At 44.4% G+C, this 23,717-nt stretch overlaps 1 long non-coding RNA gene across 1 annotated transcript; it reads left to right on the forward strand.

Moving 5' to 3' along the window:
• The first annotated feature begins 269 nt into the window (after nucleotides 1-269).
• Nucleotides 270-3,709, forward strand: LOC135175117 (uncharacterized). Its single transcript, XR_010302248.1, has 2 exons — nucleotides 270-414; nucleotides 2,587-3,709. It is a non-coding gene; the product is annotated as an uncharacterized LOC135175117 (long non-coding RNA).
• The last annotated feature ends 20,008 nt before the right edge of the window (nucleotides 3,710-23,717 follow it).

A 23,717-nucleotide genomic window follows, 5' to 3' on the forward strand; every position in this document is an offset into this window, starting at 1 on the left:
GTTAATTCTCATGCAACTGAATCTGCTTATTAAACTAAATTAATCTTTGTATATATAGTTGTGGTGTCGGGTTTTTGGGAAAAATAAAAAATAGCTATTTTTGATAAATTCCCGACTCAGCCACATATTAATTCCTGCTCTCCTCAACAGTGTGCTGCGGTGAATCTACTGAGTCCTACGGCACCTCTTACTGCGATCGCCAGGGTCTGTTTATCGTCTGAAATGCAGCTCCCTGCCCTGCACCCTCCCCCCCCCCAGCGACAGCATGCAATGCAGGACAGAGACTTTTCGCTCTTAAGCGGTAATGGAAGAAACTACTGAAGAGACAGAGGGATGAAAAGCAGAGAGAAAAAAGAGATGGCAGAGCGATCACACCAGAGAAACTGGAAACTCCCCCGCATTTTCTACCATGTGGTGAGCAGTCCCCCACACTGTCATATCGTGCCTCCCCCCCCCCCCCGCCCCAGTGGAACGCAGATGAGATCCACGGCTATAGAGCTTCCTGATGACTCTCCAGAAATTAGAGGGCTGAATCCAGCTGGGACGGAGTCTGTCAGACTTTTTGCCTTGCTTCTCTCGGTGTTGTGTTATGGGGACTGAGGAGAGTGGTGGGAATGGGTGCATTGGGAAAAAAAAAATCAGTGGGAAAAATCTATGGGTCTGCCTGAGCCTGAGTTGTTTCAGAGTGTTAGGCTAATTTGCATTTGTAAGCCACGGTGTCCGATTACCATTTCAATGGCTCACACAGCCTTGTTAAATTGCTTAGCGCCTGACTTTTTTCTTTTTTTTCCTTTGTGTTCCTGCGTTCTGAGTGTGTGAGAAAAAAACAGCAGTTTAGAAGTTTTCAGAGTAAAGCATCAGGAGGTTGTATTTGGTAAAGCTGTAGATCTAATACTGAAGTAAAGGACAAGAAACATGAGGGAGAGGAAAGATAGTGGTGGACAAGCCGAAAAGCCTGGGGGCTGGGCGAGCTTGAGAGCCAAGGCAAAAAGTGGCAAATTTGCTGCTGAGACTGCCAGCCCTCCCCCTCCCCCCCCCCCAACCTCCACCTGCGGAGCGGCTCGCAGGGCCTGTTCACCCACCACGACCACCTCCTTCCTCCTTCCTTATCTCTGCAGGTTTTGCTGGAGCAGCAGAGCCCTTGGAACTGTCTGAGCTGGAAAATTACTGAGGCCACAATCAGACCTCAAAAGATTGACTTACACACAGACTTGAAAATACTTCCAGATGTCAAAAAGTTTATGGATGATGTTCAGTGGGTTCGAAAAGATAGAAAGATAGTGACAATAACCGATGAGGAATTAGCACCATTTCTGCCTCTGTTGCAGGGCATGGATGTGCACAGGCACATCTCCTTAACCACCCAACAGCAGCTGGCAGTCAAGACGATAGCCAGTGAATTCCTGACTGGTGTATCCACCCGTCACATTACCAATCAACGCCTAGTGCTTCTATGTGTCTATAGGCAGTGACATCCCTTTGCACTCATTGCTCAGTGGCAAAAAGAAGAGAGGGAAATTACCAAGGGTAGGAGAGATGCCAGTGCCACTGAGTGGAAGATCATAGAATGGGTATTCTTGCCCACTCATCCAAAGAACACCGTACGGACCCATGCAGAGGCATTTGCTGAACTGATTAAAAGGAGTAGGCTTAGAGTCATTGAAATTGATGGAAAGGAGCCAGCTATGATTTGTGTACCACTGACCAGTGATCAGCTGGACTGGTGCCTCTACAACTCTGCACCATTACAGAACCCTGTTGGGGTTTACAGGGAAGATAAGTAATGCTTATCCAGCTGGAAGAACCTGGCAGGTAGTTAAAGACCTACAGTGGTTTAGAATTCCAAAATTAAGCCCCATACCTGTACCCGGACAGATAGTATACACAGACATGGAAAGGAGAAAAAGGAAAGCAGCATGTACATGGCATAAGTGGTTGATGGCATCATCACCTTATGGTGTCGATGCTAGAATTGAAGATTCATTGCTAAAAGCATCAAAACAGAAAAAACTAGCACAGTTGTTACTAGAACTCAGACATCACCTCTCTCAGTGAGAGCATGAGCACTGTGTAATCCACATTAGAAGTCACCAGCTAGATTCTGGATGAGGAGAAGGGAACGATAGAGCTGATAAGCTAGCCAGCGCCAGTCAGCCCGTTTCCCCAACAAATGTGTTCACACGGATAAAAACAGTCCTGTATTTTTGAAAGCCTTTTTGATGGTAACATATTTTGGAGTTTACTGGAGAAGCTGTTAATTGCAATGGGATGAGTTTTGTGATAATTCTGAGTTTCTTTTTTTCTGAGAATATCATGGTATTATGTTCTTGAATTTTCTTTGCTTTTTCTTGAATTTCCTTCAGCTGATAGATTTATAGATTTTTAGGATAAGTTAAGGCTAAGGGATCACAAAAAAAAAAAGAGGGAGAAAATGGGATTAGAGGAAAGTAGGAGAAGAAGGAAATATTTTTTAAAATTTCTGTAATTACATCACACAGACTAGGCCAATGGATCTGTTAGCCTAGGAAATGAGTATGTTTGCATTTGGTTTTGCATTTGTTTGTGTTTGATCATTTATCTTCACAGGCCTTAAGATGGAGACCAGCTTGTTATGACCAGCCTGTTTTTCTTAAGTGAGCAGAAGTCTTGCTCAGATGGAAGAATTGTGGAAAGAACTTGAAAGGAGTACTGACATGATGATTATGTGTGTATGGATTATAAGGTTTTGATCATGGTTGATGAATTTGGATATTTTCATGAGATTTAATAGCACCTGTTGTAAAGGCCATATCCACTTAATTGACACAGATGGCGATGTGCTTGTATCTTTTTGCAAGGGCCCTGCAAAAAGATGAGAAACACTGCCTTAAATTCTTAAAGCAAATAAAGGACTGTGGGGAAAGGCCTAATAGGAAACCTGAAGGCTTCCTAGGGCATATCTTTGTATCATATTTAGAAATTGGTAGTTCTTAAGCACAACAGACAGACTCAGCTCATAGCTAAGGAGTGTGATGAAAACATCAAGATTTCTGAGAACTATAGAGTGAATCCAGAACTACGGAAGTCTGAGGAAGAATACTGGACAACTGATACATCTGCAAGTCTACAACATCCACTGCCACACAGAGCCAATGAAGACGTGGCACACCTGTACTCTCCTGTGACTGTGATGTTTGTCTGGACTTTTGGGCTTTTGAACACATGACTTACTGTCACTTGCAGAAAAAGCTTTTCAGACTGTTAGGTAAGCTTGAGTTGTTAGCTTGCCAAACTAATGCTACTAATGAAAGCTCTAACAGGTTTATTCTCTTTCTGATTTTAGCACTATGGATTTGTAGCTGTATCGTTTACCCCTGTGTAAAGTTGAAGATCAAGCCCAGGTTGCTCAAAAGAAAGAGAGGGAAATGTTGGACATGAAATGATAAACATGAGCAACCCATGTCCTTGAGTCCATCTTGGGAATTAAGATACCAGGCCCTGGGCAGCACCCCCCACATGCAGCTGCAGGGGGTGGAGTGCCAGCTGCATGTGGGCAGAGTTAGCCAGCCCCAGAGGCTGACCCTCAGATTGTTATGGTATATTAACCTATCCATGCTTCACATGTAACCCTGTACCCTCTATATGTAACCAATCTTAGTGGATCACGCCTCTTGCAAGAAAGCATATAACTCACTGTACATGGAAATAAAGTCGGACTATGACCATCTAACCATATTGGTGAACAAAGAGTCATTTTACCCAGGTGTTCCACCAGCACTGGAGTAACGAGGATGTTACATGGGGGTTGGACCTTGGGGGTAAATGTCTCTTTCCAGTGGCTCTTTGAGGCTTTCCTGGTTCCCTGGGCTCTACTAGTGTCCTTTGCTGGCGGTATCTTGTGGAGACTTCCAGATACTAGGGCATAATCCTACATATATTAAAACTGGATCTACCCTGCAAAGCAGCACACTTTCTGTTTGGATCATGCATAGGCAACTGTCATCTCCATGTAAGATTTGAGTTGGCTATGTACATTTATGCTGGTTTTATGCTAGTTAGAAAAGAAAAGAAAAGGCCTGGTCTGGCATAAACCGACTCAAGCAGATAATACCTGATCTGGCAGGCAGCCTGGCAACATAAAGTTTTATTAGTATTTTAAAATAAAATTGAGTCAGCAAAGTATGTACTAAATCAATGTCTTTCATCCCATGCCTGCCATGTTTTCCAATCTGCAACAGGACAGGTTTTACCAAGTCTGTCACTAATATATGTTTTTTTAGGAGGCAGACTCCTGAGATGTCTTCCCAGAGACTTTCATGGACACACACTGGAACTGCTGAACTCAGTGTGATTGCTGTGTCCTTCTAATTGTATCAAATCAAAGTTTCCATTGCTTGCTGTCTCATTACTGTAATCCTAATCTTCTCTGAAGTGCAATTTTCTTCCAGCAAGTACAAAACTTGTTACTGATACTACTGTTTCACAACAAATGAGACACATTTTTTTTTATTTACTGTCTTTATCCCCCAACATTTTAAAACACCCTCCTGAATTGTAATGGTGATAATTCTTAATATAAAATATTTGCTCTTGCAGACAGATAAGAAGACACAAAAATATCCCTGCATTCAAATGATTTAATCATAATGTGACTGTTGAATTTCATGCTTATTTACTTACCTTTAAAATTTTAAAATCTATTCCAAGGTATAGGACTTTCCCAAAAGTTGAAATTGCAACTTCCACAACAGAGAGAATCTGAAATTGTATTCAGAAACTTTTCTAACTTCTTAGCATTACAATCTCTTTCTATCAACCTTAATGCAATCTCTGTCCCATATCCTTTAGCTCACAACGTTGAACGAAGAGGTTTTCAATTCAAAGGGCTAGGCACTTGGCCTGAATAATTCAGGCAATTAATGTTTAAAATCACTTGCTAGAAGAGAGAAATCTTCTAGAGGCAAGGTATGTCCATTTATAAAATAAGTAAGACAAGGGAGTGTGCAAATTAATCACTGGACTTCTAGGCCTCTGTGAACAGCTATTCTTATGGTGATGTTAACATTTATGTGGTTTTCTTACTTTCCCACATGTAAGTTCTTTATTAGAGAACTGGAGGGAGAAGAAAAAAACCATACCAAATTGTTTGTCTTTCACCAAATCTCTTTGACTTTGCTGATACCATAAAATGTCAGCATGTTCTGAAAACGTTCTCTTGTATCATGTTGTGATGGTTTGGGTGTTCCCCACCCCCCCACACACTTTGGAAGTCCCCCAAACTAGACTCAGCCACCTCTGGAAATTTGAATGAAGCTTATTATTTACAGCTTAGCTCAATATACAAGCAGATATTTACAGTATACACATTTACATATAGAAATAGATAAGGTAAAAGGTAATACAGAAACACAACAGCCCTCCCAGAAACCTGAGTTCCCCAGGAGGGCCTCCCAACCGCCCTTTCACCTTCTCTCACCCCTTCCAACCTTACCCCAGTCCCAAGGAAGAATGGAAGTTCGGCCAGGGGATTAGGAAGCAGAGTGGATTAATCAGAGAAATGGCAGAGAGGATAGAAAGACATGCAGCTCAGAGCTCCCAAGCAAAACAACTCCCTTATCTATGTTTGGATTCTTCTTCTTATAACTCTCAGCAAGCCTATGAGGGAATTAGACATCAGCACTGTTTCTCTTCCACAGCCTGTGATCTAATCCTTCTCACCAAAACATTCTAGCTAGCTTTAAACTAGCACATATGTGTACACAAATTTATTAGACTCTTATAGGATTCTGAAGTTAACATAGAAAAGTGTTGCTCTTCAGACTCAAGTTAGAGCCTCCTTTTTCTCATGTCCTTACCAAGTTCACAGAACTTAGAAAAACAAGACTGAAAGAGACCTCAAATGATCAGTTACCCGGTGGTTGACCAAAGGCACACTCTATTACACCTAGGTCAGTTCTGAACGGGTGTTTTGTATAAGATGTGGTGAAAATCTCTAATGATGAAGACTCCTAAGCCTCCCAGGCTGCCTGTTAAGGCAGCTAGAATTGATTGAAGTGAATTTCAAACTGGTTCAGATGTTGTGACTGAAATCTCCAAAGTGTTTCAGTGTAGAACAACCAGCTGTGTCAGGGCTCTGAGGAACCTTCTTAACTCTGTTCTTCTATTACATATATGCAAGGCTGAAAAACACATTACAGCAGTGGATGCTTTTTTACTCCACACCACTTTTACACATACATCCTCTCTTGTTTCTACCATAACTAGTTGTGATGGTTTGGGGGTTACCCTGCCCCTCCCACACTTTGTATTTGCCCCAGCTAACTCAGACGGATCTTGGGAATACAGATGAAGCAATTTATTTACAGCTAGCAGAATTTACAAGCAGCTATTTACAATATATACAGTTATATACAATTATATACAGAAATATACAAAGGATAAACAATACAAAAGCACAACTCCCCTCCCAGAAACCTGAGTCCCCAGGAGGGGCTCTCAAACCACCCCAACACCTCCCCCCGGCCCTCTCAACCTTACCCCAGTTCTCAGGAAGAAAAGAGGTGCAGCCAAGAGGTTAGGGAGCAAGGTTAGTGGGAGCAGGGTTAATGAGATGTGACCAGGTCTAAGGCAAAAGCAAGAGTGAAAAACAAAATGGAGAAAGTTTTCTTCTTCTTCCCAGAGTTCTCAGCGTGACTGTGAGAGAAGTTGACATCAATTGTTTTCATTTCACTGCCCGTTATCTAGTTCTTGTACCAAAACATTCTAGCTTGCTTCAAACTAGCACAATCCACCCCTTGTCTACTTCGCTCAGAGTATCGCTGAGAATTATCCAATCTAATCTAAACCAATATTTACACTAAAACAATATATACAAGTTCAGTTCACACTTCAATCAGATGTAGGTGATTCAAAAGCTCAGAACAGGGACTCCCAGGTGATGTTGGGTTCGTGCTCACGTACTGTAGATTCTATCGTAGACTCTCTCAGTGTTGGGCACCGATGGTACCTAGAACAGAAAACTCCTAACAGCTTGAATTTAAACTCTCTCAGCTAAGGTTAGATTTCTCTGTGGAATACACTGGATTTCACCATTCTCCTGCATTACCCACTAGGTGTGACCAGGACCTTCAGCAGAAACCACCCCTCGGACAGGTTTCCCTTCGCCCGAAGGAGAAAATACCCAAACAGTTTTCCCCAACAGATTCTTCTCATGTACAACAGGAACTTTATCACCGTCTACTGTTTGGACCAAATCTGATTGTGCAGGTCCTGCTCTGATTACTGAACCTCTGCTATTTACCAACCAGGTAGCTTCTGCTAACTGTTTGTCCCAGTTTTTCAGAGTTCCACCCCCCATGGCTTTTAGGGTGGTTTTCAGCAAACCATTGTAGCGCTCAATCTTCCCTGAAGCTGGTGCATAGTAGGGTATGTGATAGATCCATTCAATACCATGCTCTTTGGCCCAGTTTTTCACAAGATTGTTCTTGAAATGAGTACCATTGTCTGACTCGATTCTTTCTGGAGTTCCATGTCTCCACAAGATCTGTCTCTCCAAACCAACAATGGTGTTACGTGCAGTAGCATGTGAAACTGGATAGGTTTCCAGCCATCCAGTGCTGGCTTCTACCATCGTTAGCACATACTGCTTGCCAGAACGAGATCGAGGCAAAGTGATGTAGTCAGTCTGCCAGGCTTCACCATACTTGTACTTTGACCATCTCTCACCATACCATAAGGGCTTGATTCGCTTAGCCTGCTTAATAGCAGCACAAATGTCACAGTCATAGATGACTTGGGTGATAGCGTCCATGGACAAGTCAATTGACCTATCACGAGCCCATTGGTATGTTCCATCTCTGCCTTGATGTCCAGATGAATCATGGGCCCACTGAGCTAAGAACAGCTCACCTCGGTGTTTCCAATCAAGGTCAGTGTCAAGTTCAGAGCTGGTATCAGCTTGAGCAATCTTAGCAGCCTGGTCTGCCTTCTGGTTGTGTTGATGTTCCACAGTGGCTCTGCTCTTAGGCATGTGTGCATCTACGTGCCGCACCTTCACTGAATTTTCTCCAGCTGTGCATCAATGTCCTGCCATAGATCAGCACACCAAATAGGCTTTCCTTTCCTCTGCCAACCATTCTTCTTCCAGTCCTTTAGCCAACCCCATAGAGCATTGGCTACCATCCACGAGTCGGTGTAGAGGTAAAGGATAGGCCAATTCTCACGTTCAGCCACATCAAGAGCAAGTTGAACAGCTTTTACCTCAGCGAACTGACTGGATTCTCCTTCTCCATCTTTCGTTTAGGTAACTCTCCTGGTTGGACTCCGAACTGCTGACTTCCATCTTCGCTTGTTCCCAACAAGATGACAGGAACCATCTGTGAACAAAGCATAGTTCTTTTCCTGATCAGAGAGATCACCATAGGGAGGAGCTTCCTCAGCACGAGTTATTTTCTCCTCTGGAGGTTTGGAACAGTCTGTGCCTTCCGGCCAGTTGGTGATCACCTCCACCAGACCAGGTCGATCAAGATTCCCCATTCGTGCTCATTGGGTTATCAAAGCCATCCATTTAGACCAGGTTGCATCTGTGGCATGATGTGGTGATGAACCTTTGCCCTTGAACATCCAATTAAGAACTGGCAGTCTAGGAGCTAAAAGCAATTGTGACTCAATTCCAATCACTTCAGAAGCTGCTTTCACTCCCTCATAGGCTGCTAGAATCTCTTTCTCTGTTGAGGTGTAATTTGCTCTGAACCTCTGTAGCTACGACCCCAGAAACCAAGTGGACAACCACGTGTCTCGTTTGGAGCTCTCTGCCAAACGCTCCAAGTTGGACCATTGTCACTGGCAGCCGTGTACAGAATGTTTTTAATGTCCGGACCAGATCTCACAGGTCCCAAGCCCACTGCATGGACTACTTCTCGCTTGATCTGATCAAAGGCTGCTTGTTGTTCAGGTCCCCACTCGAAATTGTTTCTCTTACGAGTCACATCATGCAGAGGTTTGACAATCTGACTGAAACCAGGAATGTGTAGCCTCCAAAATCCCACCACACCAAGGAAAGAAAGTGTGTCCTTAATGGTGGGAACTGCCATGGTAGAGACTTTGTTGATCACATCCTGAGGAATGTAACGGCTACCATCCTGCCACTACACTCCCAGAAACTGAATTTCTTTGGCAGGTCCTTTGACCTTGTCTCTCTTAATGGCAAAACCTGCTTGCAACAGAATGTCAATGATTTTGTTACCTTTCTCGAAGACTTCCTTAGCAGTTTGGCCCCACACAATGATGTCGTCGATGTACTGGATGTGCTCTGGAGCTTTACCTTTCTCCAGTGCATTGTGGATGACTGAATGACAGATGGTTGAGCTGTGTTTCCACCCCTGAGGCAAACGATTGAACTGATACTGGACTCCTCTCCAGGTGAATGCAAACTGAGGCCTGCACTCCTTTGCTATGGGAATAGAGAAGAAAGCATTAGCAATGTCTATGGTAGCATACCATTTAGCCTCCTTCGATTCCAGCTCGTACTGGAGTTCCAGCATGTCCGGCACAGCTGCACTCATGGGTGGAGTCACGTCGTTGAGGGCACGAAAGTCAACTGTCAGTCTCCAGTCGCCCGTAGGTTTACGTACAGGCCAGATGGGACTGTTGAAAGGTGAATGAGCTTTCTCGATGACAGCGTGACTCTCCAGTTGACAAATCAGCTGATGAATGGGCAACAAAGAGTCACGGTTAGTTCTGTACTGCCTATGATGAACAGTTTGAGTTACAATTGGCACTTCCAGGTCCTCTATGTCATGATGTCCCACAACTGCAGATTCATCAGAAAGTTCAGGTCTAACAGACAATTTCAATTTATCATCCTCAATCTCTACAGATGCTATGCCAAAAGCCCATTTATGACCCTTAGGATCTTTGAAACAACCTTGTCTCAAAAAGTCAATTCCCAAAATGCAAGGCGCATCAGGACTAGTTACAATAGTATGTGTCTTCCACTCTTTACCAGTTAAACTGATCTTAACCTCTATCTTAGTTAACTCTTGAGATCCACCAGTGATTCCAAAAATAGATATGGACTCTGTCCCTTTGCAATTAGATGGCAATAAAGTACACTGAGCACCTGTGTTAACTAAAGCCCTGTATTTCCGAGCTCTTGAACTGCCAGGCTACCTAATGAATACATTCCAATAGATTCGGTTCTCTCCACTATCCCTTTCCTCCTCCTGGCTGGAGGCAGGGCACCCCTAATGCTGAACATGGCATGTAGGGTGTACACAATGATTAGTGTTGTTGTGAGAGAAATTGCAACTGTTGGAACAATTGCAGTTGCTCTCAGGAGCTGAAGAAGTGACAGCTACCTTCCTGGCATTTCTGCCTCTGTTTCTGCCACTCTGCAGTTCCCTGACTCTCTTTGAAAGAGCTGAAGTTGGTTTACCATCCCATTTGTTCATATTCTCCCCATATGTGTCACGCAGAAGTATCCACAGTGATGTATGTGATTGCTGATGTCTAGGTGGAATTTGTCTCCTCCTGGGCTGGAATTGCCTTGCAGGAGGTGGGCGTCTGTTCCTGATGGCAGAAACATGCACCCATTCAGATGATGCAGGAATGGTATCCTTTACCAGATTGGAAATTGAGATTGTTAGGTCCTCCTTCAGTTCTTTCATGCTCTCCTTGATGCCATCCCTTATCTCTGTACCTAGAGTTTTTATGGCAGAGGCTAGGCCAGAGTGTGACAAGCTGTCCTCTACCTGCCTGAGCTGGTCAGTGAATTCACCAACAGTGAAAGATCTTCCATTATCACTCCTTGCTAGAAACTTACTGGCCAAGATGTTAGCATAGGATGAAGGAGCAAGCTTAATAAGCTTCTTCATGAGACCTGTTCCCAAAGGAATATCGTCAGACTCATGAGTGCCATGATCTCCATAAAGCACTTCCTTCACAGCAAACTCCTTCAGAAGCTTAATTCCCTGCTCAACGGTGTTCCACTTCTTGGCAGCCCATGGCAAATCATCTCGGGAAGGATATCTCATAGCCACAGCCAACAGAAGGCGTGTCCACAAGCTAACCCTACCAAGAGGACTTGCTAGGTGTTTGTCCACTCCACTCTCCTTGTTGAGTGGTCCCAGCTGCTTGGCAGACTTTTCTCCTACCTGCAGAGCATTAGCACCAATGCCACAGCATCTCACTAGCCAGCTTAAGATTGGCTCACCTCATTCCCTTGTGTATTCCTTCCTAACTTCCCTGACCTCTCTGAGTGGATCCTTGGAACCCTGGATGTCATCTTCCACCTCCTCTTCCTGTTGATCTGGTGGTACCGGGCCTAACAGAACCTTCCTCATAGCATTCCTAAACTCATTGGAACCATCCTCTCTCTTGCCAGCTAACCTCACAGTGCTCCTCTCACTTGAGTATTGTTGTCTCAGCACATCTACAAGGTCTCGCAGACTAACTATCTCCTCCTCCTCTTCTTCTTGCTGATCACCAGATGTCCCCTCTCTTACATCCTCCTGTGAACCACTCTTTGTCTTAGCTTTTGCCTTAGCAGGTGCCAGAAGGGCCTGAGCAGCAACAGACTTGGATGTGTCTGCTGGAGGATTTGAATCTTTCGGAGTCTGACTTGGAGGGTTTGAATCCTTAGGGGTCTGACCTGGAGCATTTGAATTATTTGAGGTCTGACTTGGAGCATTTGTGTTACTGGGGGTCTGACCTGGAGCTTGTGAGTTCAAATCTGCCTTGCTTTTAACAGGAGGATTTTGATTCTGGTCTGCTGGCTGGGGGTTCAAATTGACTGAGCTGGTGTCATTAGGATTTGAACTGACTGGGCTAGTGTTACCAGCATTAGCAGTGTTATTATTTGCCTGTCCTCCTGGGATGCCTGCCAACCCTGACGTGTTTTGATTGTTGCTAGGAACATTCTGATTTTGGGTACCTGCCTGTCCTCCTAGGGCTCCTGCCGAACTCTGCCCGTTATCATCATTGTTTATGTTATTGGCGGGAACATTGGCCGTGTTCCCAGCACTTGGAGAAGGAGGGGCAGAGGCTGGCAAGGGGGAAGCCGATAACTGTGTTCCCTTGTTTTGCTGTGAAAGAGACTGCTTCTGAGACACAGAATTTTTCCTAGTTCTTACAGAAGCTGGTTTTGAATTTTTCACCAATAATGCCAAAATTAATATGAATATTAAAATCATGAGGCAAATATTAAAAACTGTGAGAAGAAAAACAGTTTTACACGAGCATGTACCTAGGCAAACAGTTGGAATTCCTGTCTTAGGCTGAATAACTCTCATTAGAGCCATATTTAAAGCAGAATTTCCATTGATTGTCACATTATTGACCAGAGCTCCTGTAATATCCTTGGTAATATTCTCAGAGATATTAAAACCAGCATAACCAAGAATAAAATCACCCCAGCTCCAGAACATATCTGAAACCTTAGCTTTAGCCTTATTATAAGCCAGATCAATGAAATAAGCAACAATTTGACCTTTTAACCAACTAAATGCCAAGAAAACAAAACCAGACCAGAGCAATGCCCCAACCAAATACAATAGCTGCTTGATTAGCTTCATCTTAATTCCCAGAGCTAATTTCCAGTCACTCAAAAATCTCTAGCCCCACGTTGGGAAAGCCAATTAAAAAATGTGATGGTTTGGGGGTTACCCCGCCCCTCCCACACTTTGTATTTGCCCCAGCTAACTCAGACGGATCCTGGGAATATAGATGAAGCAATTTATTTACAGCTAGCAGAATTTACAAGCAGCTATTTACAATATATACAGTTATATACAATTATATACAGAAATATACAAAGGATAAACAATACAAAAGCATAACTCCCCTCCCAGAAACCTGAGTCCCCAGGAGGGGCTCTCAAACCACCCCAACACCTCCCCCCGGCCCTCTCAACCTTACCCCAGTTCTCAGGAAGAAGAGAGGTGCAGCCAAGAGGTTAGGGAGCAAGGTTAGTGGGAGCAGGGTTAATGAGATGTGACCAGGTCTAAGGCAAAAGCAAGAGTGAAAAACAAAATGGAGAAAGTTTTCTTCTTCTTCCCAGAGTTCTCAGCGTGACTGTGAGAGAAGCTGACATCAATTGTTTTCATTTCACTGCCCGTTATCTAGTTCGTGTACCAAAACATTCTAGCTTGCTTCAAACTAGCACACTAGTGTATTTCCTCTCCTCCTCTGTCTACTGATCTTCCCTTTAGATCCATCACAAATAGCTGGGTGAAGAAAACAAAATTACATCCCATAATCCTGTGTCAGGATGCCAGACATTGTTTTGTATGTGATAACAGAAAGAGTCATAAGAAAAGGAAAGCCTACAATGAATATAAGCCTGCATTTCTAAAATGCACCTTAAGGCTGCCTTATTCAGCTGGTATAGGCATAGATGATTAAATGATTGAATGATTGATTGATAGACAGAGTGAGTAAGCATTTTTTTTCTTTCTCAAAACTGGAGATGAATTGTAACAAACTTAATTTAGAAATTGTTGTGGTTTGTCTGAGTTACAGCTGACTCTCCAGGCTGACATACAAATGGCAGTCAGTATTTCAGATTCACATCAGTGCTGTGGGCTGGGAAAATCTGCAGTCCCAAGTCTTGTAATCCAGGGATAAATTTTCCCTGTATTTTTTGACAGTTAAAGTTTGGAGTTGTGGCTTGGGATTCTCTATTGGCCCAATCTCTTAAGGGAGATAATTCAGTTTTAGTACTTGCCTTTCTGGGGTCCTTTGGAGGTCATCAGAACACCAAACGCCCTCATCAGGGAAGTATGCATTTCAGTGTTTTCCCCCTCTCTGAAGTGCAGTGATCTTCCAACTAGACCTCCAGTACCTACCAGTACTCATGCTCGTTGCTTATTCACAGAGATCCTATGGGAACTGACTGTACAGTTATTTCTTTTTAAATTGTGCTGACTGAGGTGAAATGGAGAGCAGCTAATGACCTAATCCCGGTACACCATCTTTTCCCCATATCTCTCCTCATTTAGCCATTTTAATCAGCTATACCGGCAAAAGGGAATCTTTCTGTCATATTGTGCAGCACATAAGAAATGTTAAATAGCAAAGATTAAGGCCAAGCAGGCCCACATGTCCATCAGTGCTTTATTACTGATTTTGATATTTGAGATCTTCTACAGAATATCTTAAAAAAAAAAAAAAAAAAAGGAAGTCTCTAAATTATTAAAGCCCTTGGCTGAGGTTTTCAAAAGATTATACTCTGAGGAAGGATAAACCCATGAGATGTATTGACTTTAAATAATTCCAGTATTCCAATTAGGAAAACTGTGAGCTTTTTGTTTCTTGCCAGCCTGAAGACATGGAAGTTAAAAAAAAAAATCCCTGTGATTCTGATTACAAACTTTTACATTTACTCCTAAGGCAACACCTACATGATACAGTTGTTTGCAGTTGTCTTCGCTAGCATTAGATGGTAAGAAAGGAATCAGAAATGTTCAGTAAGTCCAAAAAGCTACCTGGTAGAAAGAGACTGTATAAAACTATCAACAGTTTCAGAACAGGAGGAACAAGTACTCCAGAATAGCCCTGAGAAACAATTCTCCTGTATCATGCTACCTTGTCCTTGAAGCAGGATTAATGTCATTTCTCGGGAAAGCCAAACTATGAAGGATGATAATAACTAACAACATGAATCACATCAGAGATACTTTTTTCCTTAATGGGAACACAGAAATATTTAATATTAAGGTTAAAAAAAAAATTGCATCATCAGAATTTTTTAAGCAAATATTTGGTCATTAAGACTACTCTTAGAGTTTAAGTCTTAAAATTTTGTTTCTAATTATGATGAATTAACTCCTGCAAGGAAATCTTATAATTTCAATTATTTCCCTATGCAAAGGTTTTCCCAGGAAAATTACATAGAATTCTAGTCTATCAATCTTTTTCTATATTCAAATATTTTTGTACTGATACATATTTTGTGTCATAGAATCATAGAATCAACCAGGTTGGAAGACACCTCCAAGATCATCCAGTCCAACCTAGCACCCAGCTTTATTCAATCAACTAGACCATGACACTAAGTGCTTCAGCCAGGCTTTTCTTGAACATCTCTAGGGACGGTGACTCCACTGTCTCTCTGGGTAGCCCATTCCAATGGCAAATCACTTTCTCTGTGTCCATGCATCTAGTGTAGGTTTTGTTTGAAAACAAGCAATATAGTTAAATTGACCAAACTAGCAAAGTCTGCAGTACTGAGAGCTTTGGTAAAACATGATAAAGTAGCTACAAAAAAAGTTCTGATATGCAAAACTATGCTCATACACAATCTCTTCATATCACAGCTGGTTGCTGTCTTTCATGAATAATAGGCCTAGGTGAGCTGCTTTCCTGTCTGGAATTCTGTGGCATTGCTTTAAAAACTGTTCAGCAGAGCACATAGATAGAATTCTTTCATCAGCATCATCACTGTTGATTTAAAAAATGCTAAATATCAATGACTTAAGAATTTAGTGAACTACTCATTTGTTGGTTTGGTTTGAACACCTTTATCCTGATAAAAATTATGTCCTTGATCCTGCATCAAGAAAGTGAGTGGCAGTTCTGCTGTTGATTTTGCAAGGAGCAGATTCAGACAATCAACAATCAGGAGAGAATCAAACAGTCACACTACCGTTTTGCTTTTCTATCAAAGGTATATTTTTCTTTGTCTGGCTTTGCTTAAGGAAAACACTTAAACATATTTCATTTTAACTATGCATTTGGGTCTTACTGATTTTTAATTATAGTTATGTCTTTAAACACTTTCAGAATGATAGTCTATAGTAAGAATTATAAATGCAAAAAGGAGTTTAACAAGTGAAAATTAATAAATAACTATGTGTGCTAGTTTGAAGCAGGTTAGAATGTTTTGGTAAGACAAACTAGATCATAGGCTGTGAAAAAGGAAACCAACGGTGATGTCTCCTTCCCTCACAGTCTTGCTGAAGAAGAATGTAAACATTAGATAACACTTTTGCCATTTTGTCTTCACTTTCGGGCTGGCTTTGGACTGAGCTACATCTTCCTAACCTCACCTTCCACTAACTTTGCTTATTAACCTCTTGGCTGGACCTCTATTCTTCCTTAGGACTGGGGTAAGGTTGAGAGGGGCAGGAGGAAGGTGCAGGGGTGGTTGAGAGCCCCTCCTGGGGACTCAGATTTCTGAGAGGGGAGTTGTGTTTCTGTATTACCTTTTACCTTGTATATTTCTATATATAACTGTATATACCATAAATATCTGCTTGTATATTGTGCTAGCTGTAAATAAATAGCTTCATTTATCCTCCCAGAGCCCGGCTGAGTCTAGCGGGGTGCTCCTAAAGTGTGGTGGGGCGGAGAACATCCAAACCACCACATATTTTAATTGGCACCCAACGTGGGGCAAAATTAATTTGAATGACTGTTTATTAACTCTGGGAATCAGAATGAAGCTAATAAAGCAGCTATTTTACTTGGTGGAGGCTACTGTGTGGCCTGTTTTCTGTTTTCTTGTGTACAATTGGATCAAAGACCAAACTGGTTATTTCTTGCTTCATGTAGTTTTTAAGAAGGTCAAAGCTAAGCTTACAAGCATTTTCTGGTCCTGGGGTGATCTCTTTCTTGGGTATGCCGTTTTTAATGTCACTGAAAATCTTACCAATAACATTACAGGGGTATTTGCCAATAATTTTACAAGCAATTAAAACACTGCCTTATCTAGAGCACTGATGAGGGTGATTCAACCCCAAACTGAGATGCCGGACCCTTGCAAAGATTTTTACTCAAAGCAAATTGTGGCAGGTATGATGTGTGTCAATTTATGTCTTGTAGTTTTGATTTTCATATTAATTCTGGCATTATGTGTAAACAATTCGAATGCAGTGCCTTTAAAAACTAGGAAAGTCTCTGTCTCAAAAGCAAACAGCACAGTGTCTCAAAAACAGTGTACCAGTAGAAATCAAATCAAAGGAACACAACAATCTCCTTCCCAGCAAAATTCAGGGGCACAGCCAGGGACAATTTCTCAACAACTACCTTCTCCCAAGCCAGTCCCTGCACCTCCCTCTTCAGTTTCTGGGAAAACTGCCAATGTTCCTGACAACAAAGATAATAACACGTCAGGGTTGGCAGGCATCCCAGGAGCACAGGCAAATAATCCCACTAATAACACCAGCTCAGCCAGTTCGAATCCCCAGCCACCAGCAGACCAGAACCCTGTTAATTATAAGGCAGATCTGAACTCACAGACCCCAGGCCAGACCCCCAATGATTCAAACCCTCCAGTAGACACATCCAAGTCTATTGCTGTGCAAGCCTTTTTGACACCTACTAAGGCAAAAGCCAAGACACAGCTTTTGACAAAGTGTGATTCAAAGGAGGATGTAAGAGAGGGGACATCTGGTGAGCAAGAGGAGGAAGAGGAGGCATTTAGTCTTTGGGACATACCAAACATGCTGAGATCGCAGTACTCAAATGATAAGAGTGCTGTGAGGTTGGCTGCCAAGAAAGAGGATGGTTCCAATGAGTTTAAGAGTGCTATGAGGAAGGTTCTGTTTCTAGGCCAGGGACAACCAGATCAACAAGAGGAAGAGGAGGATGATGACATCCAGGACTCCAACGATCCACTCAGAGAGGTCAGGGAAGTTAGGAAGGAATACTCAAGGGAAACAGGTGAACCAATTCTAAGCTGGCTGGTGAGATGCTGTAGCATTGGTGCCAACATCCTGCAGGTAGGAGACAAGTCTGCCAAGCAGCTAGGACCACTCAACAAGGAGAGCGGAGTGGACAAATACCTAGCAAGTCCTCTTGGTAAGGTTAGCTTGTGGACACGCCTTCTGTTGGCTGTGGCTATGAGATATCCTTCCCGAGATGATTTGCCATGGGCTGCCAAGAAGTGGAACACCATTGAGCAGGGAATTAAGCTTCTGAAGGAGTTTGCTGTGAAGGAAGTGCTCTATGGAGATCATGGCACTCATGAGTCTGATGACATTCCTCTTGGAACAGGTCTCATGAAGAAGCTTATTAAGCTTGCTCCTTCATTCTATGCTAACATCTTGGCCAGCAAGTTTCTATCAAGGGGTGATAATGGAAGGTCTATCACTGTTGGTGAATTCACTGACCAGCTCAGGCAGGCAGAGGACAGCTTGTCACATTCTGCCCTAGCCTCTGCCAAAAATACTATGACTACAGAGATAAAGGGGATGAAAGATAGCATCAAGGATGGCATCAAAGACAGCATTAAAGAGCTGAAGGAAGATCTCAGAAGCATTACAAATCTGATAAAGGATACTGTTCCTGAATCATGTGAATGGGTGCATGTTTCTGCAGTCAGGAACAGACGCCCACCTCCTGCAAGGCAATTCCAGCCCAGGAGGAGACAAATTCCACCCAGACAGCAGCAATCACATACATCACTGTGGATACTTCTGCGTGACACATATGGGGAGAACATGAACAAGTGGGATGGTAAACCTACTTCAGCTCTTTCAAAGAGAGTCAGGCATCTGCAGAGTGGCAGACACAGAGGCAATGCTGCCAATGCTAGGAAAGTAGCTGTCACTTCTTCAGCTCCTGAGAACAACTGCAATTATTCCAACAATTGCAATTTCTCTCACAACAACACTAATCATTGTGTACACCCTACATGCCATGTTCAGCATTAGGGGTGCCCTGCCTCCAGCCAGGAGGAGGAAAGGGATAGTGGAGAGAACCGAATCTATTGGAACGTATTCATTAGGTGGCCTGGCAGTTCAAAAGTTTGGAAATACAGGGCTTTAGTTGACACAGGTGCTCAGTGTACTTTGTTGCTATCCAATTGCAAAGGGACAGAGTCCATATCTATTTTTGGAATCACTGGTGGATCTCAAGAGTTCACTAAGATACAGGCTGAGACCAGTTTAACTGGTAAAGAGTGGAAGACACATACTATTGTAACTGGTCCTGATGCGCCTTGCATTTTGGGAATTGACTTTTTGAGACAAGGTTGTTTCAAAGATCCTAAGGGTCATAAATGGGCTTTTGGCATAGCATCTGTAGAGATTGAGGATGGTAAATTGAAATTGTCTATTAGACCTGAACTTTCTGATGAATCTGCAGTTGTGGGACATCATGACATAGAGGATCTGGAAGTGCCGATTGCTACTCAAACTGTGCACCACAGGCAGTACAGAACTAACCGTGACTCTTTGTTGCCCATTCATCAGCTGATTTGTCAACTGGAGAGTCAGGCTGCCATTGAGAAAGCTCATTCACCTTTCAACAGTCCCATCTGGCCTGTGCATAAACCTAACGGCGACTGGAGACTCACAGTTGATTTTCGTGCCCTCAATGAGGTGACGCCACCCATGAGCACAGCTGGGCCAGACATGCTGGAACTCCAGTACGAGCTGGAATCAAAGGAGGCTAAATGGTATGCTACCATAGACATTGCTAATGCTTTCTTCTCTATTCCCATAGCAAAGGAGTGCAGGCCTCAGTTTGCATTCACCTGGAGGAATCCAGTACCAGTTCAATCGTTTGCCTCAGGGGTGGAAACACAGCTCAATCATCTGTCATTCAGTCATCCACAATGCACTGGAGAAAGGTAAAGCTCCAGAGCACATCCAGTACATCGACGACATCATTGTATGGGGCCAAACTGCTGAGGAAGTCTTCGAGAAAGGTAACAAAATCATTGACATTCTGTTGCAAGCAGGTTTTGCCATTAAGAGAGACAAGGTCAAGGACCTGCCAGAGAAATTCAGTTTCTGGGAGTGCGGTGGCAGGATGGTCAACATCACATTCCACAGGATGTGATCAACAAAGTCTCCACCATGGCAGTTCCTACCAATAAGAAGGACACACTTTCTTTTCTTGGTGTGGTGGGATTTTGGAGGCTACACATTCCTGGTTTCAGTCAGATTGTCAAGCCTCTGCATGATGTGACTTGTAAGAGAAACGATTTCATGTGGGGACTTGAACAACAAGCAGCCTTTGATCAGATCAAGTGAGAACTAGTCCATGCAGGCTTGGGACCTGTGCGATCTGGTCCGGACATTAAGAACATTCTGTACACAGCTGCCAGTGACAATGGTCCAACTTGGAGCCTTTGGCAGAGAGCTCCCAATGAAACACGTGGTCGTCCACTTGGTTTCTGGGGTTGTAGCTACAGAGGTTCAGAGGCAAATTAACCGCAACAGAGAAAGAGATACCAAAAGCATATGAAGGGGTGAAAGCAGCTTCTGAAGTGATTGGAATTGAGTCACAGTTGCTTTTAGCTCCTAGACTGCCAGTTCTAAACTGGATGTTCAAAGGCAAAGGTTCATAGAATCATAGAATCATAGAATCAACCAGGTTGGAAGAGACCTCCAAGATCATCCAGTCCAACCTAGCACCCAGCCCTAACCAATCAACTAGACCATGGCACCAAGTGCCTCATCCAGGCTTTTCTTGAAGACCCCCAGGGACGGTGCCTCCACCACCTCCCTGGGCAGCCCATTCCAATGGGAAATCACTCTCTCTGTGAAGAACTTCTTCCTAATATCCAGCCTATACCTACCCAGGCACAACTTGAGACTGTGTCCCCTTGTTCTATTGCTGGTTGCCTGGGAGAAGAGGCCACCCCCCACCTGGCTACAATGCCCCTTCAGGTAGTTGTAGACAGTAATAAGATCACCCCTGAGCCTCCTCTTCTCCAGGCTAAACAGGCCCAGCTCCCTCAACCTCTCCTCATAGGATTTGTGCTCCAGGCCCCTCACCAGCTTTGTTGCCCTTCTCTGGACATGTTCCAGCACCTCAACATCCTTCTTGAATTGAGGGGCCCAGAACTGGACACAGTACTCAAGGTGTGGCCTGACCAGTGCTGAGTACAGGGGAAGAATAACCTCCCTTGTCCTACTGGCCACACTGTTCCTGATGCAGGCCAGGATGCCATTGGCTCTCTTGGCCACCTGGGCACACTGCTGGCTCATCTTCAGCTTACTGTCTATCAGTACCCCCAGGTCCCTTTCCTCCTGGCTGCTCTCCAGCCACTCAGTCCCCAGCCTATAGCGCTGCTTGGGGTTGTTGTGGCCAAAGTGCAGAACTCTGCACTTGGCCTTGTTAAATCTCATCCCATTGGCCTCTGCCCACCCATCCAGCCTGTCCAGGTCCCTCTGCAGGGCTCTCCTACCTTCCAACAGATCAACACCTGCTCCTAGCTTGGTGTCATCTGCAAACTTACTGATGCTGGACTCAATGCCCTCGTCCAGATCATCAATAAAGATATTGAACAGGACTGGGCCCAGTACTGTATAGGGTTAACACTCCTGGGGGAGTGACCCTGAACCTGACCCTAGGGGTCTGGGCCCCTCCTCAGGGGTGGGCCACACTCCAGGTGATGGTTAGCCCACTCCCCCCACTTCCTGCGGTATAAAAGAGGAGCACTTCCTGCTCCTCGCTCTCTTGCTCGTTCCTCCTCTACCTGCGTTCATGAACACACACACACTGATACTGCATACCAGCCACGAGGCAGAGACACCATCACACTACTCAGGTTGTATCCATCCCTGTTTTGTATTTTGCTGTTTTCCCTTCCTTATCCTTTGTAAACTCCCCTACCTCCAATCCCTTTTTCTAAGTTATTGTTAAACTTTTCCTTTTTTTAACTTCCAAATCGAGTGAGATTGATTTATTGGGGTGTCCCTACCTTTTATCTCTCTCCCTGTCTTTTGGGGAAAGGAGGGGGAGGAGGGGAGGGCACTCAATAAACTCTATAAACTCTATAAATTGTCATTGGGTCTACCAAATTTATAAGAGTCTCTGGGAACTTGCATTTGAACCCAAGACAATTTATTTGGCGTCTCAACGTGGGGCTAGGTAGAAAGAATTCTTTCAGAGAAGATTTGGAAGTTAAAAAATGGATATTCTGAAAGTCTTAATCATTAACGCATTTGCATGGCTGTTGTGGGGCTGGCTGTTAAAGTTTATAAGTTACCATGTCTTCTGGATTGTCATTGATATGCTCTGGGAATATTCTAAGCATTTGCCTGCCCGAGTCTATGCCTATTTCCTGAATTCTGTTAGTAACATCACTGTGTTTAGAAATGTTTCTGGAACATGGAATCAATCTGAGTATATGCATTGGAGCACAGAAGCTCCAGATATTTTGGGGGAAAAATGGTACTGGATAGCTGTTATTTCACTGTGTGTAAATTTGGGTTTGGGAATTAATAAGATAGCGGTGAACTGGGACACGTGGAAGTATCGGGTGGGCGCCGCCATTAGGGTGCTTAGGGGGAGGGGTGGTCCTCACTGCCCGAGCTGCAGCTGCGGGGGTTGGGCGACAGGTCAGGCCGTTCCGGCCGCCCCCAGCGCAGGCACCGCCCCTAGCGCGGCTCCGCCCCGAACTCCGCCTCCGGTCCCGCCCAGGGCAGCCCCCCGGACCCTGCCCCCTCAGCCCAGCCCCCTTCACCTGGCGCCAAATACGACGCGGCCCGCAAGATCAAATCAAAACCCTCCTGCAGATACCGATCCAGGGCAAGGGACCTCTTCGGGAACCAGCACCCCCCAGCAACAGCAACCAGCTGGAAATGGACCTGATAATGGAGTGATCCTTATCAGCTCCACGCCCAGAAAGGAAATCAGGCACATAAGGCAGGAGTATGCAAGGGCAAACGGACAGTCCCTTTTAGCCTGGCTTTTGAAATGCTGGGATGCAGGAGCAGAAACCGTGGACCTAGATCAGAGGGAGGCAAAGCAACTGGGATCCTTGTCGAGGGATGGAGGTGTGGATAAGGAGCTGGGAAGGCTCGATGGTACCCACTCACTTTGGGCCAGGCTTCTGATAGCTGTGAGGTACAGGTACCCGACTAAGGATGACATGATTTTCCATCCCCTTAGATGGACAGATATGGAACAGGGGATCTCATACCTGAGGCAAATGGCGGTTCAAGAGATAATTTATGGAGCCGACCAGAGGCCCTCGGACCCTGATGATGTCCGCATGAAGCCAGCCCTCTTAAAGAAACTGACTCAGTGTGCCCCTTCCACATATGCCCCCACATTGGGAGCACTGCTGCTGGGCAGAGACCCCAACAACCTTCCCACAATCAGGGAGTTTGTGAATGACCTAAGACAGTTTGAAGACAGTTTGTCGAGGAAAACCTTAATTGCCACTGTAGAGACCCTCACCCAAGAAATGAACGAGCTGAAAGCCTCTTTCTCTGAAATGCAGAAGGCAGAGGATGACTGCTCTTCACCTTCAGAATGGGTGCAAGTCTCAGCTGTAAGGAACACACGCCGCCGTGCTCCTCCTCCTCCTCCCCGCAGGAGACCAGCCCAGAGCAGACAGGGTACACACAGGGGGTCACTCTGGAGAACACTCTGTGACCATGGGGAAAACATGGATAGATGGCATGGCCAGCCCACCTCAGCTCTATGGGCCAGGGTAAGGGAACTGCAGGGGACAAACACAGGGAATAACTCCTCCAGAAGAGGGGTTGCCCCAGTGTCCCGCAGGCAGCGCTCTCGCTCAAGGGGTGGTGAAGCCAGTAACTCAGGTCCATGTGCCTCATGCAGTCACACTGCTCAGAATTAGAGGTGCCCTGTCTCCAGCCAGGCGGAGGCCAGGGATAACAGAGTATATTGGGACGTGTTTGTGAAATGGCCTGGCACTTCTGAAGCCGAGAAGTACAGAGCGTTGGTAGACACCGGTGCCCAATGCACTCTGATCCCCTCCAGCCACAGGGGGACAGATACTGTTAATATTGCAGGAGTCACAGGGGGGTCTC

The sequence above is a fragment of the Pogoniulus pusillus genome, chromosome 4 (genome assembly GCF_015220805.1).
Source record: "Pogoniulus pusillus isolate bPogPus1 chromosome 4, bPogPus1.pri, whole genome shotgun sequence".
NCBI classification, from domain to species: domain Eukaryota; kingdom Metazoa; phylum Chordata; class Aves; order Piciformes; family Lybiidae; genus Pogoniulus; species Pogoniulus pusillus.